We start from the raw sequence: 9856 nt of genomic DNA on the forward strand, positions 1-9856 counted from the left end.
TCCAGTTTTGGGTGTTTATTCATAGAGTTAGGGTTTTCAAACCCTTTGGAAGATGATTATGTAGAGTATTTGGTCCCTTCTCGAGTTTGTGCCTTGGATCTTGACTCAAAGAGGTCCAGAGACCTTAACCATTGGAGCTTTATGAGTCATTTTGGGGTTATTGGACTTAGGTTGCCATTTTTGGGGCTAAAACACCATTTCATGCCATCTTGTTGATATATAAGCATCAAGATTCAAACTTTACGTGACTTTCATGCTTGGGAAGGCCATATCTATGGATTAGGGGCACAGATCTGACCTCAGGAGGTCAATAGAGTTTGTGCATGGCATGAACTCGCCGAGTTGTTCTTGAGACTCGGCGAGTAGGGTTAGGGTTTCACGTAAAGCATTCAGTGAGTAGACTTGTCGAGTTAGTGGATAACTCAGTGAGTCAGAAGGGGATTAGAGGACTGGAGTTCGAGGCGGTACTCACCGAGTTGTTCTTGAGACTCGGCGAGTTGAGTCGGGGTGGCCCCACGATTCATGTCAGGTGTGACTCATCGAGCATAGGGAGGGACTCGACGTACCAAGCGGGACAAAGAGTTAGTGGACATGTGTGTACTCGCCGAGTCTCCAGAGTGCACTCGACGAGTTGGGTCAAAGTTTGACCGTTGACTTTTGTTGACTTTTAAGGTTTGGTCAACAATGGGGTCTTTGAGTCAAGAGGGGGGGGGGGGGGGTAAAATAGTCTTTTACCCTACTGAGGGTGCCAATAGAGGGTTGAGTCTAGTCTCGAGAGTTATATTTATGAGAGTATTTACTTTATGTGAATAGGCGGAGTCAGAATAGTAAAAATATCAAAAAAAGGGGGGGGGGGTGAAAGTGGCAATTTTCCAAAATTACTCGTGAGGTCTCGCACCCCCTTATATAGGTGCGAGCCTCGGATCCGAAGCAAGGAGAGGAGGGCATGTGTGCGAGGCTCAGAACACGCGGCAGCAGAGCGAAGCTTCGGCTGGAGAGCTGGCTGCTTCGGATTGGTTGGCTGCTTCGGTCCAATGGGATGATGACACGTCGGGCACGAGGGCGCATGCGAGATCACATGATTCTGGACAGATGCCAGCTCCTAAGTGGGCCAGGCTTCGGTCCAATGGGGAAAGAGGTGACGACTTCGGACCAATCAGCGGGTGCCACGCGAGGCTGCAGTCCAATCAGAAGACGCCACGTGGATCGAACACTATTCATGCGAAAATTATCGAAAAATGTGCCAAAAACTTCTAAAATTCATAACTTTCGCATACGAGCTCTGTTTTTGACGTTCTTTATATGCACGCGTAGCTAAAATTATGCTCTACAACTTTCGTTTAGACTTCGTCAGCTAATTTTGACTTTAATTTTAATATTATTATTTTTAACAGACAGGGACAGGAAAATCCGTTAAAAATTCATAACTTCTTCATCCGACGTCCGTTTTCGTTAGACTTTTTACCGTTGTACTACTATTGACGAGATCTTCAATTCTCGTTTAGGTTGGGTCGGCTAAAAATCACTCGATCTAAAATTCGAGTTTTTAGCTGTCTACTACTAATCCGAAACTTAGAAAAATCATAACTCCCTCATACGAAGTCAGATTCAAACGGTCTTTATATGAAAGTTGATTATTTTTACGAGTTTTACAACTTTCATTTAAATCACTAAGGCTAAAAAGTAGTTTATCAAAAACTAAAATTTTAAGCGACATAGTGTTTGCCGGATTTGCCACAGATCTTCGATTGGTCATAACTTATTCGTTATAACTCAGATTTCGATGATGTTTTCGCCTACAAGTTTCTAAGGAGATTATCTACAATTTTCATCAATAAAATTTTACTTATTCCAAAATTTATATTTTCGCTAAATTTTTACCATTTGACATTTGATTGGAATGATTCTAAGCATAGTTTTACTTCATTTCTAGTAAAAACCATTTGTTAGAACTCAATATTCAAATTCACATAATATTTCATAATATTATTTACTATAAAACACGATTTCAAAAACGTGTATGTTACACATATACCTAAACCTACAGGGCCTGACAGTAAACCCTAAAAGATATTTGCTAACCCTAATCACTAACACCACCTCCCCCCGGTAGTTTGATCAGGAGAAAACGATTAAAGTAGAAAAGATAACAAAATATAAAAACATAGATGAAGAAAACGACAACGGTGGTGGTAGAGCTCTAACGATGATGACTAATGTGACTACCTGTTAGAGAAGAAGAGAGAAAAGACGGTGGCTAGAGGTAGTTCCGTTGTAAAAGAAGAGAAAAATCGCGGCGTTAATGTCGATCATGGCACCGGCGACATAGGATTTCAGAGAAAGGCGGCGAGAAAGAAAGATGGCTCGAGTTACGGTAGATGTAGTCAATTTCGGCTAGATTGGCAACTGTAGTGTTGATAAAAAAATAGAGATGACTGCAGATCAAATGTTGTACGACGGATAAGGTGTCATCGGAGGGAGGCAACAACATCGTCGAAAGAGACTGACTCCAAAAAGAGATCTAAAAAAGAAGAATATGCCAACCGAGGAGGAGGATGAGACAAAAGGCTCGCAGGCAGGGGTCATCCAAGGAGGAGGCATAAGCAGACGATGCAGTAAAAGAAGCCGAGGAAAGAGCTTTGATTTAGTGTCGACGACTATTTTATTTAGGAGGAGAAAGAAGAAAGAGAAAAATATAATGCATAATGAAGACACCTCCGGCGACTTTTAGCCAAGGCCATCGGAGGAGGAGGGTGTGGCGGTTGCAAGTTGTGGGCATTATTTGTGTTTTAATCTAGAGCTCTGATAATATTTTATATTATAAAATGTTGGATGACTCAAATAAGAATTATATAGAAATATATAGGGAATACCTAAACTCTAAGAGCCTTGGTCTTAAACCCTAATGGGTATTAATTAAGCCTAATCACTACTTACCTAACTTAATAGACCGAATTGAATTACAACATCTTTCATTTACTTTTAACTATGTGATTAACTAGATATACTATATCTTTAGCAAAACTAGATTGTACCTAGCCAAAAGGTGTAATTTTATTTGTATAGAAGAGATTCACAGAAATAGTTATAAGCTTTTGAAATTGTAAAACTACATAAAATATAAAAGCTAAAAAGTTTCGAAAATTGTTTGAAGTAACTTTTATGTTTTATAGAGTTATACGATACAATATTTTAAAATATAAATTATTATGTATGAATAAAAAAACTGTTGCATACGAATCAACTCCCTTTAATGAACATTAATTTACAAATAAAACTCTCTCTCTCATAGCTATTTTAAAAGCTTTTAACGCTAGAAGCAACAATTCCAACAAGTTGCCATTATCGCCCCCTTTCCGCTGAAAGCAATATCTCTATCAGGTATGACATCTCCGACATCTCCGATAATGTTCTCGTATTTAGGGTCATGTTGTATGCCATCTTTGAGACACAATCTTTCTACCTATAATGATGCATGACTGTTGATATCTACCTCATCTATTCCATCTTAATGAGATTATTGGGGTTTGTTGTTGTTTAAAGCTCGCATCAAAATATCATAATCCGGCAATTAAATCTTTACGTTGCATAAGCAACATCTTATTAACTGTATGTATCATGTACACATGAACTCACTTGGCATCGATGACTTCAAATAAATTGTTTTTCTCTAATTCATAATTCTTCGCTATAATCATATTGCTAAACTTATAACTATGTATCACAATAAATAATTTGTACATGTTATATCAAGAATATCTCAAGTTCTGAAGTTGATACGAAAATCTACTTTTATTGACGACTAAAAGTTAAACTAATGGTCAAACATATCTAAAGTTCATATAATTAGTGACATTGGAGTTGGACCACTTTGAAAAGTTTTGACCAATATATATGTTATTTTATCTTTTGAATTAATATTAGGCTCTTAGGACCAAATAATTCAATAATAGCACCGAAACCATAACTTCGATAGTTCGATACAAATTACAAAGTAATAAAATTTCGAAAATAGCTAAAACCCAAAATTTTAAAATTCTTAACATGATTGGACATTTGGACTTAACAATATACAAACTATTGGATCTTAACTTCATATTTGCCCGAAGCCCATAACATTCAAAGAAGCGTTGGACTATGAGGAAAACTTAAAGATTGCTTACAAGTTACAATCCAAATTCGAACATGACTGATAGAAGCATCCATGGATAAAGATAAATATTTGTGAAGATGAGTACTTATGTTATATTATGATTTTGATTAGAATGAACTGTTAGTGTATTTCTAAGAAATAGCTTTATATTTTAAAACTCTATGTGAGGTGTTTTTTGGAACGTGAATTTTATTTAAAATTGACGAAGACGTTCGAATAAAGACGTAATACAAACAAGATATAGCAAGGATTTGGTTGTGAAGGCAACCAAACCAATTTAGGTGTTGTTTGTTTTTCTTTTGTATATCTTCTTAGTCTCTTCTGTCTACGCCTCCTTTTCTTGATACAGATATGGACCAGAGTCTTCAAACATTTTCAGACATCTTCTAACCTAAAAAAAACATATATCTTTGTTACCTTTTTTTTTAAAACTTTTTTAACTTAGATTTATTTTAACTTCATCTATGATAAATAATTTAGGAAAAAAATTACAATACTTAAAGAAAAAACGTTTAAGGACACAATCATGACCCTTGCGACAAATTTATAAATAAAGATTTAATTATAATAATGTTTGTTGGAGCTATTTATATAGATATGAAAAAAAAAAATCCTAATACTGTCCTACATTTTTGTGCCAAATTTTATAAATCATTATTTAATGCATTATCATTTAATTTTTGAGAAAAATATTTATGGCCATTTTTTAACTGATTTAATTGAAAAAGTAAAATGAAAATTTTAAAAATTTTCACTTAAAATCAAAGTTTATTTCCATTCATTTTATATGTTAAATTCTTTTATCCATAATTACAATGTTTATATATAACTTTACAACAAAGTTTGGTGGTTTTTATCAAATATATATATATATATATATATATATATATATATATATATATATATATATATATATATATATATATATATTAATTTTTACCATTTTATTTTTATTTTTTATATACTAATACATAAAAGTTGATCATCTATAATAAAGTCATAAAGTTATTGGAAACTATTTTAAGATAATAAAACAAGTTTAATTAGATTTTAGTTTATTTTAACAGTCTGAAGATGTTAAAAAAACAAACGATCTTTTTATTTCAGATTGTAGACGTTTGATCCACCTTTTCTACTGTAGATGTCTGCAGATATGGTCCGTAGACTGTAGACATTTTGCGTTAGAAAAAACAAACAACACCTTAATTTCCACAATTACATTCCTATTCTATGTGAATAAATAACCAAACGTTGTTATATGAAATGTGGTTTATATGGTATATGGTGATTATATATGTTATGTGTTAGAATGATGGTTAAACATTTATGCATATATGCGTTTGAACACAATATTGAATGATTATGATATGCGGTTGTTTGTTAAGAGGTAGTTGTTTATTATTTTTATGCTTCATTGTAAAATGAATGATTAACCTATTTGGGATTTGTAAGTTTTATATGTAACCTTTATGAACTCACTCAACAGAGGATGCCACTTGTGTCTTTTCTCTTTTGTGCTTTATGATTAGTGCAAACTGCTTAGGAATTTGGCTTTGGTGAGAGTGATTAATTATGGGGCAGTTATGCTTAATTTGATGATACCATTTTGTACAATGTTTTATCAACTTGAAAATTTATTTTTATTATGTTTTAAATGATTTGGAATTATGATTTTGATTTTGAAGTAACATTGTGATTTGAAAATGTTTTGAAAGGAATAACTAAGTTTTCCACTAACGTATTTTGTTAAAAAATTATTTTAAATAAAGGATTTTTTTGGGGTAAAAATCACGACATTACAGTGGTTATCATCTATACTTCCCTAGATGACTGGGCACAACAATATAATAGTACTTTGGGTGAGGACAATAGTACGATAGTACTTTTGTGAGCACAACAGTACGATCGTACTTTTGGTGAGCACAACAATACGATAGTACTTTAGGTGAACACAACAGTACGATAATAGTTTGGGTAAGCACAACAAAACAGTACGATAGTACTTTGGGTGAACACAACATCACAATAGTACTTTTCGGGTGAGCACAACAGTACGATGGTACTTTGGTCACAACTTATTATTTTGCACTGCCCTTCACTATCCTATCACAACCTTTCATTTATTATTTTACACAATCATTCACTAACTAATACTTTTTTTTTATCACAACCTCTCATTTATTATTTCACACAACCCTTCACTACCCAATCATATTTTAAGTTTGATAAATATACAACTTAATCAAGTAATAATTATATCGTGTTGCATAAATATATTAAACACATCTAAACAACACATAACATTCAAGCATTTAGAATACTTGTATCTATGTGTAAGTTGAAAGTAACCATGCATTCACTTGTTAAAAATGAATGGATTGAAATCCGGGCAGCGCTCTACCTAACACTTTAGCTTTTACTTTGATGTGACCTAGGTATAATTATCACTAAGTCTCAGTCTTATATTTCTTGTGACTAATGATAGTCTAGATTCCTCAACAATCCTAATGTTTATTGATCTATAGCTGATAAGGAATAACCAAATAAGATCATATTGAAGGTAGAGACCATTTGGTATATAGATTATATGTTGGATTAAGTGTCTAATTCCATAACTAAAATTAATATATACTTGAATTGATAGTAACACAGTTATTTTAGGTCGCCCTCAAACCTAGCAATTGGATAATATGATTTTTAAAGAGAGAGAGAGAGAGAGAGAGAGAGATTAATTTATTATGTGAATAATAAATTAAATAATGTTTTTTGAATGTGTTATGAAAATAATATATATTAATTAGAAATCATATTATTTAATTAATAATTAATCAGAAATGAATTGAAATTAATTTTGGGATTAATTAGATTAATTAAAAGTATAGGGACTGTTTTGTTATTTATTAATAGTTGAGAAAAGAAGGCTCTATAACCCCTTGGGAGAGGTGTATGAAAATCTATAGGGAATACCTAGGAGATTTCGTCCAAGGCCTCCTGGACAAGTGGATTTGGGCTGCTTGGTCACCATTCAAAGGATCTAGGGCATATCCCTTTAAACTAGCTTTGTTAGCAACTTTCCTCAGCTATATAAGGAGTCCCCTAACCTTGGTTTTGGCCCATGCCTTCCCTCCACAAGCCTTGGATGAAATTTGTTCCTCCTCTATCTTATATTATCCTCTTGCTAGCTTGGGTGTGATTCCGTTAAAGGCACAATAATTGTGGTGCTTGCTTCCAAGAGATCTTCAAAGGGAATTTCTAGTTGTTTCCTATAGCAACTAAAATGTTTGTATTCCTAAAACCCTCTCATGTTGATTTTGAAAATAGCATAGGGTTTGTAGGTTTCATTATGGTGTTCTTAGTTATAGGTTCAATAGAAAAAACATAGATCCTATTTAGGTTGCATGCAAACTTAAGGGTTTTATTTTTGTTTGTTTACCTAAATCTCATTAGTGGTATCAAAGCGTTTCGTTTGTTTTCTATTGAATAACTATAATAGAAGAATATATCAATTAGGGTTTATTGAAATTAAACCTAAAAGGCCATAAATCGACTTGGGCTAGGGTTTTAGAAACCTAGCCTCCACCCATTGGATTTTGAAATTTAAGGCTAGGGTTTTGAAACCCTAGCCTTCCTCCCCAAGTATTTTCGAAAATGGTAGGTTATTAGGGTTTCCAAATTTTGGTAATTGTTATTTTACTTGCCTAAAAAGAAATAATTAAAATTGGAATAAATCCTATACCCTAATTTTCAAAAATTAGATGGTAAGGATTAGGATTAAATTATTTGATTAATTTAATTAGATAATTCTTACTTGATTTAATTTATTTAATTAATTGTTAATTAAAAGATAATAATTAAACCATTATTGGTCTATTTTAAATTTAATTAATTAGATATTAATTTTGAAATTAGTATTTTGAAAAGTTTTAAAATACACATTATATTATATGTAAAATTAAAAGTTTAATAATTATTATATGTATAAGACTAAGTTAGTCAAATCGCTAGTACGCCTCATTCACGAAGCTAGCCTATAAGGGGGAATAAGGAAACTGACTATACAATGGTAGTTGAATAAGTGTCCACTCTCACCCACCGTTTCCTTGATTAGTGGAGGGTCGTTAGTCGAACAGATTTGATAGGACAATTAATTTTCATTAAAAATTATAATGATATTAAAAAGTACTAGAACTTACTATTAAAATCCTAAATCTAGATACTTTATGAAAAATGTGATTTGTATACTAATCCATGAAAAAAGAACATCATGCTTTATATGTCATTAGTGGAGTGTGTGTGGTTAACCGACAGAATAATAGAGACTATAAAGATGTGATTGGTATCTCGAGAATTATCATTATTGATGGAGAGTGTGTGGTTAACTGACACATCAATGTGAGATGATAAATGACATCAAGGTTGCCAAGCGGGTTTGCATGGTTATTCACATCTTGTTTGTGATCCTCGACATCTCAGTCACAAAAGTGAGAGCATAATCCGAGATTAAACATGTCATTGATAAGAATCAATGAATCTCAAAAGATCTAGAAGTTTCATAAGATTGGAATTGGTAAAAGCCTTACCTACCTAAAATAGATTTGAATTTGATTATGACATCCTTCTTCAAAGTACGAATTGAAAATATGGATCATAACCTTAATTTAAATTTATGAGTTAATAATTAAGGAGTAAAATGAACTAACTTGAATTCTCCTTTTCTCCTATTTTAAAATATATTATGAAGATAGAAATAGGCTTCCTCATTCTTAAGTAAATAGTTTTCCTCAATCTTCTAGATATGGTCTTCCAATATCAAGTCAAGGTAAAATTGTTTTCCTTCCTTAGGAAATGATGGGACTTGACATCATATTTCTTCCACCTCCTCCTCCAGTGACTCTCCTAAAGTCTCCTTTTCCTTGAATTGAAAGATACGAAATTACTCAATCCTTATTGGCATCAAGATGGAAACTTTGTGTGTACACATGTTCTGAAAAGAAATCGTACATTGACAAGTAGGATATATTGGGTGTCATTTTCCCAAGGGAGCAAGACATTGACTTGGTTCTTCTCTTTCTTCCAAATTCATATGATAAGTTCATAATGAACTTTTATATGAGGAATTTCGACATGAACCTAATTGATCTGACCCAAATGTTGATTGTTGCTAAAACAGAAATGCTTAAGAGCACATCTGAAGCTGAGATGAATATTGGGTCTAATTCTAAACTTCACATGGACATTGACAATGGTGACAATGGTGGTCCATAAAAAAATTCTTTTCCCAATGGAAAGGGGTATTCCAAGATCAAACTGTTTGATCATGTCACACCCCCGAACCAGACGGCGGAAACGTTCGAGGGCTCATGTGACTATCAATTGAAATATCATCACAATGAATATACATGAAACATAACATAAACATCACCGTGCATTACACCATATAATCGTCATTGTTCACATCAAGTACATTGTTTTACATTTCTCATTCCATAACATAAATTGTACAAAGATTAACACATCATAATAAAATTCCCAAAATACTCTTGATGATTCTTCAGCTTATCGGTTACCTGAAAATACAAGTTATTTTGAAAATGGTCAACATATATAATGTTCGTGAGTTCATAAGCGAGTTTGATTGAAAGAATTTGTATTGTTCGTGAAACCCAAAATATTCGATATTTTCTATAAATTCTCTGAAAAAGA

The sequence above is a fragment of the Lactuca serriola genome, chromosome 5 (genome assembly GCF_051521515.1).
Source record: "Lactuca serriola cultivar US96UC23 chromosome 5, Lser_US96UC23_V15, whole genome shotgun sequence".
NCBI lineage: Eukaryota > Viridiplantae > Streptophyta > Magnoliopsida > Asterales > Asteraceae > Lactuca > Lactuca serriola.